At 41.9% G+C, this 13,281-nt stretch overlaps 1 protein-coding gene across 3 annotated transcripts in view; it reads right to left on the bottom strand.

Moving 5' to 3' along the window:
- Positions 1-13,281, bottom strand: part of cacna1g (calcium channel, voltage-dependent, T type, alpha 1G subunit) — a 363,171-nt gene that overhangs the window by 227,303 nt on the left and 122,587 nt on the right. The window lies entirely within an intron of this gene.

Raw genomic sequence — 13,281 nt, 5'->3', positions numbered from 1 at the left:
TAATAATTCACTCAGATGGATTTGACACATTGCTCATTACAAAAATAAACCATGGTAAGCTTTCATAAAATGAGGGCAATAAGAGGATTGATGGCTACAAGGAAAGGTGTGGCTGGTCATGTTCAGAGGCTGTGGATGAGTCATTGACAAAATGTGGCAGTTTGGGTCTGAATGGCCGATATGGCAGGCTAAATTAATGTTGTTGGATTCTCCTCAATTACTTGGAGGAGATAGAGATAGTCAGAGCTTTATCATCCCATGGAATTTATCTGTGATGTTTAGATCCTGTGGAAACAAAGATGAAGTCTGCTCATTCCTCTGAAAAACAATATCCCTTATGCTTTTCTAACCTACCTGACCAAATATTTACACACAATTTTAGTGCCCTTAATTATCTTTGATGTCTACCTTAGCTAACTGTTTCAAACATTTCAGAAACAAATATATTTGAAATAAGTTTTTTTAATATGTATGTAATTAGTTTATGTACTCGGCTTCAATAAACTTGACCATTTGAAATAACATCAGGTTTGACCAACATTAAAACTCTACAGGAGATAATCAATAAAACTCTACTCTGAGTAACTTGAGTTTAGGTGTATTTTGGGTGATAGAATAACTAGTAGCTTTGACGATTCTCACAGGTATGTCGAAAGATCACATGGACTTACACAAAAGAAGAGTATAATTCGTATTGTCCATTAACCCAATGGTCTCACTTTAAGGACTCTTTATCTCAATATCACATGCTCTTGTTATTTAATGCTATTTATTCATATTTGCATTTGCACAGTTTGTTGTCTTCTGCACTCTGCTTGATCTTTCATTCACCCTGTTGTAGTTACTTTTCTGTAGATTTGCTGAGTATGCCCACAGGAAAACAAATCTCAGGGTTGTTTATGGTGATAAACATAATAATAAAATGCACTTGAGTTTGAGGAAGTGCAAGTGAATCACTGCTTCACCTAGACTGACTGTTTTAATAGATGGAAGGAAGAGGTAAAAGGACAGGTTTGCATTGGGTCATCACTTCACGGAGTATCTGTGTACTGGCCACAAGGTTGACTCTGAAATCCATTTGCTTGCCACCATAGTTCTCCGTTCCACTCTAACCAATCTGTCTGCGGCTTTGTTATAACAGTATCAGCTTGAGCAATATGGCTCCTCGTCTTTTTCTAGGTGCATTTTGGGCTTTGCATTTGATATAAAATTCTACAACTTCAGGCAACACTTTTCTTCTATCTATATCAGAATGGCCCATTTCAGCCATGATGTTTGTGCAGTTTCTCTTTCTTCATTCACAATCTGACGTTCTAGATATGCACTGCAGTTTTGCATTTTATACATTTTACATTTCTTTCTTTGTGTTCTCACTCTCTTTCATAGCGTTTGTGCTCTTTTGTTCTTGTTCTCTCTAAAACTGCTTCCTCCTCTACCTTATCTGCAACAGAGCACCAATTTGATTACACTCATTCTTTTGATCTGGCCAGGAGAGTGCTTCTAGCATTTTATGCTTTTATGTCAGATTTCCAACATCTTTGGTTATCAAAGGGGGATCTAAATCAGCTGAGGAATGGCAAATGGAGTTTAAACCAGATAATGTGTGATGTTGCATTTTGAAAGTCACAAAGCTAGGGATTTCACAGTGAACAGAGGTGCCCGAGGAGCGTTGTAGAAGAGAGGTCATTGAAGTTCAGGTGCATAGTTCTCTGAAAGTGGAAATGCAGGTTAACTGGGTAGTGAAGGTGGCATCACTAAGTTGGGAGGTTAAATTTGAAGTCATACAAGACATTTGTGTTCAAAGTTCGAAGTCCATAGGTTGTAGAATTAGTTCAGAGTTGTGGTAATTGAAGTAATGCACACTGGTTCAGGAGCTTGATGGTTCTAGAGTAACGACTGTTCTGGAACCTGGCGGTATGGGACCCATTGGTAGTAGTGAGTAATAGCCTGGATGGTGTGGGTCATTGATGATGGATGATGTATTCTTGTAGTAGCACTCCATCTAATTATACTGAGTAGTGGGGAGGGATTAGCTTGTGATATTCTGGGTGGTATACATCACATTCGGTAGGCTTTTCTATTCTTGGGTAGTAGTGTTTCCAGACCAGACCATGATGCAATGTTTAAGATACACTCAACTGTGCACCAATAGAAACTTGTCAAAAATTTTGGTGACATGCCAAATCTAAGCAAGATTTTAAAAAAGTAGAGGCTCTCTTGTGCCTTCTTTCTGATGGACCTTCCTGGATCTCTGGTGTCTTTCTCCTGTAGTTGATAACTAGCTCTGGTTTCGTTGACTTTGAGTGAGAAGTTGCTGTTGAGTCACCTCTCAACTAGATTTTCAATCTCCCTCCTATATACTAATTGGAGATCACCTTTGATTCAGTCAACAATAAACACGAGCTTCTTCAGGTCCTGGAAATCCAGATGAATGCATATAAAATGCTGGAGGAACTCAGCAGGTCAGGCAGCATCTATGGAGAGGAATGAACAGTCGATGTTTTGGGCCAAGACTATCAGGATTGGAAAGAAGGGGAAGAAGCCAGAATAAGAAGGTGGAGGGAGGGGAAGGAGTACAAACTGGCAAGGTGAAACCAGGTCAGGTGGATATAGGTGGGTGGTGGAGTGGAGTTGAAGTGAGAAGCTGGGAAGTGGTAGGAATCTGATAGGAGAGGAGAGTAGACCATCGGAGAAAGGAGCGGAGGAAGGGCAACAGAAGGGGGTGATGGGCAGGTGAGGAGAACAGAAGGGGTAAGAGGGAGTCAAAATGGAAAAAGAGAGAAGGGGTGAGGGGGGAGAAATTACTGGAAGTTACAGAAATCAACATTCACGCCGTCAGGCTACTCAAATGGAATATGAGATGTTGCTCCTCCAACCTGAGAGTGGCCTCATTGTAGCAGAAGTGGAGGCCATGAACCAACATGTCAGAAAGGGAATGGGAACTGGAATTAAACTGGGTGGCCAAAGGGAAAGTCCTCGGTCAACAATGGTGGTGACATCAGCAAACTGAAATATGATATTGGAGGTGTGCTTAGCCCCTCAATTATATAAAGTGAGTATTGTAAGGGAGCAAGCACAGAGCCTTCTGGTGCACCTGGTGAGTGTGGAGTAGATGTTGTTGCCAATCTGAACTAACTAGTGAGGAAATAATGGATCCAGTTGCAAAGGGAGATACCGAGGCCCAGTTCTTGTAGCGTAGTGATGTGTTTAGGAGGGATAATCATTTTTAATGTTGAGTGCAGTCAGTGAAGATCATTCTGATATTTATATCTTCATTGTCCAAGTGTTTCAGAGCTGAGTGAAGAGCCAATCTATTTTTGACCTGTTGTGATGGAAGACAAATTGGAGTGGATCCAGGTCACTCCTTAGACTTGTGAGACGGTATTGTGTTCTGTTCTAGTCATCCATTATAGGAAAAATGTAATTTAAATGAAAAGAATGCAGCAAAAAAATACAAGGATATAGCCAGGACTTGAAGAATTGAATTATAGAGAGAGGCTGAGCAGGTTAGGACTTTATTCCTGGAGGATAGGAGAATGAGGGGTGATTTTATAGAGGTGTTTAAACAAATAGGGTGAATGCATTCAATTATTTTTCCAGGGTTGGGGAAATCAAGAACTAGAGGACATAGGTTTAAGGTGAGAGGGAAAAGATTTAATAGGACCCAGAGGGATAACTTTGTCATCCAGAGGCTGGCCAGTATATGGAATGACCAGCCAAGGGAAGTAGTTGAGGCAGGTATGTTAACAACATTTAGGCGGGACTTGGACAGATACATGATTGGAAAGGTTTAGGAAGATATTGGCCAAAAGTAGGCAAATGCGACTGGCTTAGGCAGAGTCTTGGTTGACATGGACCAGTTGGGCCAAAGAGTCTTCACCTGTGTTTTAAGACTTGGAATGTAACTCAGAAATTATAACATTGTAGCAGTAAAATCTGTAGAAAATAGCCTGACTTTGATACTAGCAGGAGAGAGGAAAGAGCTGTACCCGTTCAATCAGACCAGGTAGGGAGCTGGTGGTGTGAAACTTAGTTTAAAGAGGAGTCTGCATTTCCAGTAGTCTAAGGCTAGTAGGATTTTAACTAAAAATTAAGATCTTTCAACCACCAGTGGTACTGCAGACAGGAAGAGTGACACAATCAGTCACCAGCAGATATCGGCAGGTAGTAGACCACTGAAATAGGAACTGCTGTCAGGGAGGTGACCTTATCAATCACTATAAACTGTGCTAGGGTGGATCATCAACAGATTGATACCTAAGAAAGTCAAGAACTGAAGGTTTGGTAAATAGTACTGAGGTATATTGAGAAGAGAACGCCATGTTCAGTTATTATGTCAAGATTACAGGAATCTGTCATCCTCAAGAGTGAGGGATTCCTTTTATTTGCAATGTACTAAACATAGTTAATCATAAGTTCCACCCAGTTGCTAGTGGCCCACTGCGAATGTACTGGTTGAGGTAGGTATCAGTCTTTCATTGTAAACAGCAATAGCTTGGTCGGGTTTTGAGTCTTGCATTCAGTTCTGTTCACTGCATTATGGAACTGATATACTTTCATTGGAGAGGGCACAGGGATTTAGAAAGATGCTGCTGAATGGAAAACTGTAGCAGTGAGGAAAGACCGGATAATTTAAGATGGATTTACACTTGAACAGCACCTGTTCTTGGTATTCATACACACTGAGAAGTTGAGAAACCAATTAAGGCAAACAAAATAATGAAGGGTTTAGCTGTATTAAATAGCTGTATTAAATGGCTCATTTCTCTGACAGAGGGGGTCAAAGCTAAGAGCCATAAATTTAAAGCAATTGGTAGAAGGATTAGGTGGAGATGAAAAAAATCACCTAGTGAACGGGAGTTTGGATGGGGGGAGGGGAGAGGATGTCTGGAACCCACTGCCTGAGAGGGTAGTGGAGGTAGATTCCTTAAAGGAGCTGGTTATAATAAGGAATAGGTTGGGTAGCTCCTTTTCAATTGGCTGATTTGCTTCTCTTGCAATTTCTCTTATTGCATTTCCTTGCAATACCTGCTATTGAACTACTGATGTGGTTGTAATGCTAAATTAACAATGGCTCTAGACAACATTCCAAGTGATTGGAATGCGTTGCATTTGTATAGTGGTACAACATTTCACGAAGATATAACTACAAAATGTTGACATCAGAGACGAAAGAATTGACATTACCAATGCAAGTTGACCAGCCCAATAAATAATTATTTTATTTCAAAAGTTTCTTCAAATGCATATCATTAAAATTTAAATGTTTTTAAATTTTTTTTGTAAATTAATGCACGAAAAGTTGAAACATTTTAAAACCACAAAAAATCCAAAGCAACACACAGGAAGTGCTGGAGGAACTCAGCAGGTCAGGCAGCATCTATGGAAAAATGTTTTGGGCTGAGACCCCCCTTCAGGACCTGCCGAAAAGTTTGGGCCCGAAGAGTCGGCTATACTCTTATCCTGGATGCTGCCTGGCCTGCTGGGTCCCTCCAGCATTTTGTGTTTGTTGCTCCAATTTCCAGCATCTGCAGATTTTCTCTTGTTTAGGACTGGAAAAGGAAGGGGATTAAAATGTAGGGAAGGAGAAAGCGGTTATCTGAAAGGCGGCCGGTGAAGCCAGCTGGATGGGAAAGGTCAGGGGCAGGAGGAGGATGAATTTAGTAGGAAAGGGGAGTTGGGCAATAGGAGAAAGGGAAGGAGGAGGGGACCTGGGGGGGCGGGGGGGGGGAGGAAGTGAAAAGCAGGTGAGAAGAAGTGAAAGGTGAGGGGGGGAATAGAGGAAGGGGGTTCTGACCTTTAACCTATTCTCACCTGCTTTTTACTTCCCACCGGGTTCCCTCCTCCTTCTCTTTTTCCTATTGTCCACTCTCCTCTTCTATCAGATTATTTCTTTTTCGGCCCTTGACCTTTCCCACTCACCTGGCTTCACCTATCACTTTCCAGCTAGCCGCTCCCCCCCCCACCAAACCTCCTTGATTCAGGCATCTTCCCTTCCTTTCCAGATGTTGGCCCGAAACATCGACAGTGTACGCTTTTCCATTGAAGCAGTCTGACTTGCTGAGTTCTTCCAGCATTGTGGTGAAAAAAATTAGATATTCAAGGACTCCCGTGGTTGATGGTCAGGAATGTTTTGTTAATTAATCTTTTCCGGTCCAGAAGAAACAAAAGGGAAGTGCTATATAAACTTGCCCTGCACCAGTTACTTTGAAAATGCGACCTCGCCAGTTCTTTCTGCAAACTTTTGCAGTATCAGCATCCGTGTTTAGCATGGTAAGTATTGGCTGCCTTATTTTTGTCTTAAAGGTCACTTAATTGCCAAACATAAATGAATAGTGCAAGAAGCCAACCTGCTAGCTGCATCACATCTTGCTCATTTCCATAGTTACTCTTCCATATTCAAAAAGTCTTTTCAGGCAACATTTTGGGCTGAAATGAATTGTCTTACATTGCAGGGATGTTAAAGAAATTGAGGTAGCTGATCATTTCTACTTCTGGTGGTCCATGTTGACTGAAAGGAGATGTGCTTGGCTATAAAGAGTTCCAGAGGTGATCATACCATCAAATAAATACAAATAATTAAATGTGAAATCACTAGAAATTATCTGATGGAACTAGAAATCCTTTGCATCTTCCACTCACACACAATTTTTAGAAGCCAGAGATTATTTTCGTTTGGCTTTAGTCAATGGGCTGCTCATTTTTCATCAGGCTGCTTCCTGAGTTGGCAGGTGGATATGCTGAGTAGAATGGGCATCTATTCTCTAGCATTTAGAAGAATGAGAAATGACTTTATTGAAACAAGCAAAATTGTTGGAGGGGTTGGCATGGTAGATACAAGAAGAAAGTTTCCATTGCCTGAGGAATCTAGAAATAGGGGTCAAATCTCAAAACAAGGGCTGAAATGAAGAAAAATCTCTTTACTCAGAGAGTAGTGAATCATTGGACTTCTCCAATCCAGAGTGTTGCAGATTCTTGTGATTGCATTCATATTGATAAATAGATTTTAAAGGAATCAAGGGATATGGGAATGGGCAGAAAAATGAATTTTTTTTAGAATTTTAGAATTAGAATTTTATTTCTTACATCCTTCTCACACATGGAATAAAAATGTTTACACTGCGCCTCTGTCGCTGTGTACAAGTAATAAGGAAGAGAAATGTGGGCGGATACTGCCCAAACACTGATTGTATACATAATTGTCTTGTATACATGTATGTACAGTCAGATATGCAATCAGATCAATGCGTATTGATCAATCTGGTGACTGGTGAAAGAAGCTGTCCCGGAGACTGTTGGTACGGTTAATGCTGCGGTACCATTTGTTGGACAGAAGCAGCTGAAACAGTTTGTGGTTGGGGTCCTCACCTACCACCCCATCAGCCTCCGGGTCCAACATATTATTCTCCGTAACTTCCGCCACCTCCAACGGGATCCCACCACTAAGCACATCTTTCCCTCCCCCCCTCTCTCTGCATTCCGCAGGGATCGCTCCCTACACAACTCCCTTGTTCATTCGTCCCCCCCATCCCTCCCCACTGATCTCCCTCCTGGCACTTATCCGTGTAAGCGGAACAAGTGCTATACATGCCCTTACACTTCCTCCCTTACCACCATTCAGGGCCCCAAACAGTCCTTCCAGGTGAGGCATCACTTCACCTGTGAGTCGACTGGGGTGATATACTGCGTCCGGTGCTCCCGATGTGGCCTTTTATATATTGGTGAGACCCGACACAGACTGGGAGACCGCTTTGCTGAACATTTACGCTCTGTCCGCCAGAGAAAGCAGGATCTCCCAGTGGCCACACATTTTAATTCCACATCCCATTCCCATTCTGACATGTCTATCCACGGCCTCCTCTACTGTAAAGATGAAGCCACACTCAGGTTGGAGGAACAACACCTTATATTCCGTCTGGGTAGCCTCCAACCTGATGGCATGAACATCGACTTCTCTAACTTCCGCTAGGCCCCACCTCCCCCTCGTACCCCATCTGTTACTCATTTTTATGCACACATTCTTTCTCTCACTCTCCTTTTTCTCCCTCTGTCCCTCTGAATATACCTCTTGCCCATCCTCTGGGTCACCCCCCCCCCTTGTCTTTCTTCCCGGACCTCCTGTCCCATGATCCTCTTGTATCCCTTTTGCCTATCACCTGTCCAGCTCTCAGCTCTATCCCTCCCCCTCCTGTCTTCTCCTATCATTTTGCATCTCCCCCTCCCCCTCCAGCTTTCAAATCCCTTACTCACTCTTCCTTCAGTTAGTCCTGACGAAGGGTCTCGGCCTGAAACGTCGACTGCGCCTCTTCCTATAGATGCTGCTTGGCCTGCTGCGTTCACCAGCAACTTTGATGTATGTTGCTTGAATTTCCAGCACCTGCAGAATTCCTGTTGTTTGTGGTTGGGGTGATCTTTTTTACACACCTGCTGCTGTAAATGTCATGAATAAAGGACAGTTCACATTCACAGCTGTGCTGGGCTGTCCGCACCGCTCTCTGCAGTGCCCTGCGATGGAGGGTAGTACATTTCCCGTACCAGGTGAAGACACAGCCAGTCAGGATGCTCTCAATGGTGCCCCGATAGAAAGCCCTGAGAATTTGGGAAGTCATGCCAAACTTTTTCAGCTGTTTTAGGTGAAAGAGGTGCTGTTGTGCTTTATTCACCACATAGCCGGTATGTACAGTCCAAGTAAGATCCTCGGTGACATGTACACCGAGGAACTTGAAACTACTTAGCCTCTCAATTACAGTCCTGTTGATGTCAATAGGGTCTAGCCTGTCTCTGTTCCTCCTGTAATCTGTGATCAACTCCTTCATTTTTTTCGACATTGAGGCTGAGGTTGTTTTCTTGGCACCATTGTGTCAGGGTATTGACTTCTCCTCTGTAGGCTGTCTCATCATTGTTGGAAATAAGGCCTATCAATCTCGTGTTCATCTGAAAATTTGATCAGATTGGAGCAGTGCATGGCAACACAGTTGTGGGTGTATAGGGAGTAAAGGAGGAGGCTCAGGACACAGCCCTGGGGGGGGGGGGTTGAGGCTCTTGTGCTAAGGGTCAGAGGGGAAGAAGAGAGGGAGCCCATCCTTACCACCTGCTGGCAATCTGATAGGAAGTCCAGGATCCAACTGCGCAAGGTGGGGTGCAGGCCAAGGTCTCTGAGCTTCTCAGAGGTGGAAGTTCATGTTAAGTTGCGGAGCAGACCTGGAGGACGGAAGGGTGTACTCCTGATCTTATTTCTAATGTTCTTCTGTTCTCCAAATTTCTGTTTGGCTGAAATGTAGGCATACTCTTACCCCATAGCCCTGTACTGTACCTGCTGTACATTAGCTTAAGGGCACCTTACAAATGTATATTGCGTTAAAGGTGGAGTTGCCTGAGTTGAAAGTCAAGTCATTGCTCGCTGTTGCTCTGTTACCCTATCAGTCAGCTATTCACCCTTTCAGGTTCTGACTTTGATCCAGACTGTCCTATTGCCGGTTTGCAATGCAAATATTCCTAATATTGTCAAACATTTTCAGGGTCACTTAGTCTATGGAATTTATCTCAAACTGCATCGGATGAAAGAGTTAAACTGTATACTGATGCTGAGAATTCTGTATATCACAATGACTGATGTTATGATTACAGACGGGTTGATGTTCCACAGGGACAAAGAACAGGTTTGGTTCACATTGATCTTAAAATTCCTGCCGGGAAAATGAAAGGCATGCACCCTAAACGATGATATGTACTATTTATTATTAATTTGATTATTATAGGTAACTATTTATTAAACCACAGATGATCTTGACAAATTTATAAAAGGAAAGTTGGGTTGCAGCAGAGGAGAAAAGCTGAAGACTAGAGTGAGCTGATGCAATATTGGAATTGTCTTGGTATCTTCATTCATCCATTCATTCACTTCTGACCCATTTGAGGATTATCCTGCTCATTGATTTTAAGGCTTTGGAAGCTTGTGGAAAGTTGCCGACAAGCTGCTTCCAGAATTAGCACAACACTGGAAACCGCAACAGTTAACTACAAGCTGTGGTTTCTATGATGTTCAAATAGAAGTCAATTATAAGGTGTTAAGCAGTGTAAAAAAAAGCAAGAAAAAAAATCCAAATAGCATTTTTGAAGACTTCAAAATTTTAATTTTGAGTGAGTTTAAAAAAGTGGTCACTCCTGCTACAAAAGTAAACATGCTGGCCTGTTTTATAGAATCATAGAATGATTACAGCAGAGGCCATTCAGCCCATTGTGTCTAAACTGGATTTATCAGCGTAGTTCACTAGTTCTATCCTTCAGCTCCCTTCCCTCATTTACTAATATTCTCTTCTAATATTTGTATATCCATCACTTGTAATGCTACAGTGACACTATAATTTCCTTTGGGATCAATAATGTATCTATCTACTAGTTCTTCTGAAGGCTATAAGAGAATCAGCATCCACCATACCCGCAGACAATTAACTTTAGATCATAATTCCAATTTGCATTTAAAAAAAAGTTTTGCTCATTTCACCCTTAATTTTCTTCCTCTTCATATTGTACCTGTAGCCTTAGCCTCTAGTACTTGACTGATAACCTGTCCCCACATCCACTCCCACCAAAGTTGTCAACCTTTTACGACCCACTCTTTCCAAACCCTCATCATTTTGTATACTTTTATCAGATCTCCCCTTATCCTTCTTTCAAAAGAAAACTGTATCAGCCTCTCCATTCCATTCTTGTAACTATTGTCCTTCACTGGTCTTGTGCTCTGTGCCCCATTAATTAAGCTCAGAATAGTGTGTGCCTTATTAGCCATTTTCAGCGAATTGAACAGCCACCTCCCCAGATCCCACTGCTTTGGCACTCTTTTTAGAGTGATAGCTTCTATTTTATGACCACTCCTTATTCTACCTGCCAAAACGCATCTCTCACTTTACTCTGTACTAGATCTCATGCACATTCTACTGATGTGCAGTTTATTAAGCCTCTGCCCATTTGACCCGCTTGATTAAATCTTGCTAAAACTTATCACTATCCTCTTTGTAGCTCGCAATACTGCCAGGTTTTGTGCCACCCACAAACTTAGGAAGAGCAGCTTGCACCCCCCCCCCCCCAAGTCTAGGTACTTAGTATATGTAATGAACTAATGAACCTTTACCCTGGTAAAGGTTTCACTGCTAAAATAATGGTTTTTCTGTAGAAGCAGTGTCAGGGTTATGGTTAGAGATAACGGGTGTTTGGAATGTGAGCCATCCAATCAGGGGAGTGGGTTTTTTTTTGTGTGCTGGAGAGAACTGGTGGTAGGTTTCGACCCAATGGGGGACTGTGATTCGACAGAGCGAGGTGCAGGGGTCTACTGAGGATCGGTGCATATGACTTTTGGAAGAGTTGAGCTGCAACTTGTGCATATTTGACTGTCTAATTATAATAGGCCTTTTTTGTTTTTTTTTCTTTCCTTTCTTTACTAACCCTTTAGTTAAATTAACATTCATAAGCATAATTCCTTTAATCACATGCAGTGTGCTGTCTGTTATTTCTTGGCACCGAGTTGTAACAGGGTGGCAGATTACACAAACCGGGGTTTGGGGTGGGAGAGCTGCCCCGATCTCATGGATTTGGCAGGACTGGAGTGTGTATTCACTAGACCTGCGCAGCCCAAGGAAACCAGGGGTTTCACGCAGATCAAAAGACGGTCAATAGCTGTTATACCATTTCTTGGAAAAGCCACTATTTATTTTCCTCCAGTCCAAAAGTGTAATCATTCATCATGACTTTCTGTTGCCTATTTATGTGCAACAAAGTCCCCTCAAGAGCAAAGGAAACTAGTAAGTTAAATTATCTTAGGTGGTCAAGGGGCGGCAAGGTAGCATAACACTTTACAGTACCAACGAGCTGAGTTTAATTTTCACCGCTGCCTGTAAGGAGTTCATATGTTCTCTCTGTGACCACATGGGTTTTCTTCAGGTGCACTGGTTTCATCCCACAGTCCAAAGATGTCCCCGTTGGTAGGTTAGTTGGTCATTGTAAATCATCTCTTGATTAGTCTAGGGTTAAATTGGGGGATTGAAGGACTGGAAGGGCATACTCTGCACTGTATGTCAATAAATAATTATGGTACAGTTGTCTTCAGGTACTTTAGCAGAGCTTCCTCATATATCAACCTGAGTTGGGTACACTTAAGTTCATCTAAACAAATAGAGGCAGCTTAATGAATGATGGCATCTTTGATAATGCAAGGCTCATAATATTTCTCTAAAAAGTTGGACTAGATCATGATCTAAGTTGCATATATATGTAAAAAAGTTGCTAAACTGACAAGACTTGGGAATCAGCTGAAGATGGTGCTTTGCAAGTTTTCTGATGAGGGCAAGAGGAAAATATGCTGGAATGGACTGTATTTGACAGCAATAGTGGAATAAAATATAGGGTATGTCATTGCAGTTGGATAGTAGATGGGGTGATGCGAGATGGTGAATGAAGAAGTTAGCTCTGAATAGTTTGGAGGAACAGAGGCCCTAAGCTATTTAAACTTGGTGTTGTTTATAATTCTTCCTTGGTAATTCTGCATGCTGTTAATGTTGTTATTTTCCTATTAATTTTGTTATCTATGAAAAAAATATCAGTAGTTAACACCATTTCGAGTTAGTCAATATCCCTGTATTAACGCTGTTCACTTTATTGATCTGTCAAAACCACAAGTGAAAGGTCTTCAGAGTAATGTATGTCTAAACATAAACCTTGCCTTGTTTCATGGAAAATAGAGTTGCAATAATTGTGAATGCATGGAATTACAGCACCATGAGAATATTCAATCAACTCAAATGTAGCGATTAATGTAAATGAAGCTCAAGTAATACAACTATCTTTGTTGGCTATGTAGTATTATGTCTGTTCCAAGTCCACACTCAGACTCATTGATAACAGCATCAATGTTGTTTCCTGCACTTGTGTAGAACTCTACAAATTCATTACCTTTGTCTCAGACTTCTATCCTGCCTCATTCACCTGGACCAACTCTGACACTTCTCTTTCTTGAATCTCATCTCCATTGCAGGAGATGGATTTGTCACTGGCATCTTTTATAAAGCCACCAACTCTCACATGTACCTCGGTTACACCTCCTCCCACCCTGCCTCCTGTCAGAGTGCTGTCCCTATTTCTCAATTTCTCAGACTCTCCTGCATCAGTTTTCAACCCAGATCTACTTTCTACTCATACACAAGAAAATATTTTTTTCTCTCTTTCCTTCTCATAATAACTCCTTACCTGTTCTCCATCTTCCTCTGGTGCTCCCCTCGCCCTTTCTTT

This window comes from Mobula hypostoma, chromosome 22 (genome assembly GCF_963921235.1).
Source record: "Mobula hypostoma chromosome 22, sMobHyp1.1, whole genome shotgun sequence".
In the NCBI taxonomy this organism is placed as follows: domain Eukaryota; kingdom Metazoa; phylum Chordata; class Chondrichthyes; order Myliobatiformes; family Myliobatidae; genus Mobula; species Mobula hypostoma.
This window is presented reverse-complemented; position numbering and strand designations above follow the sequence as displayed.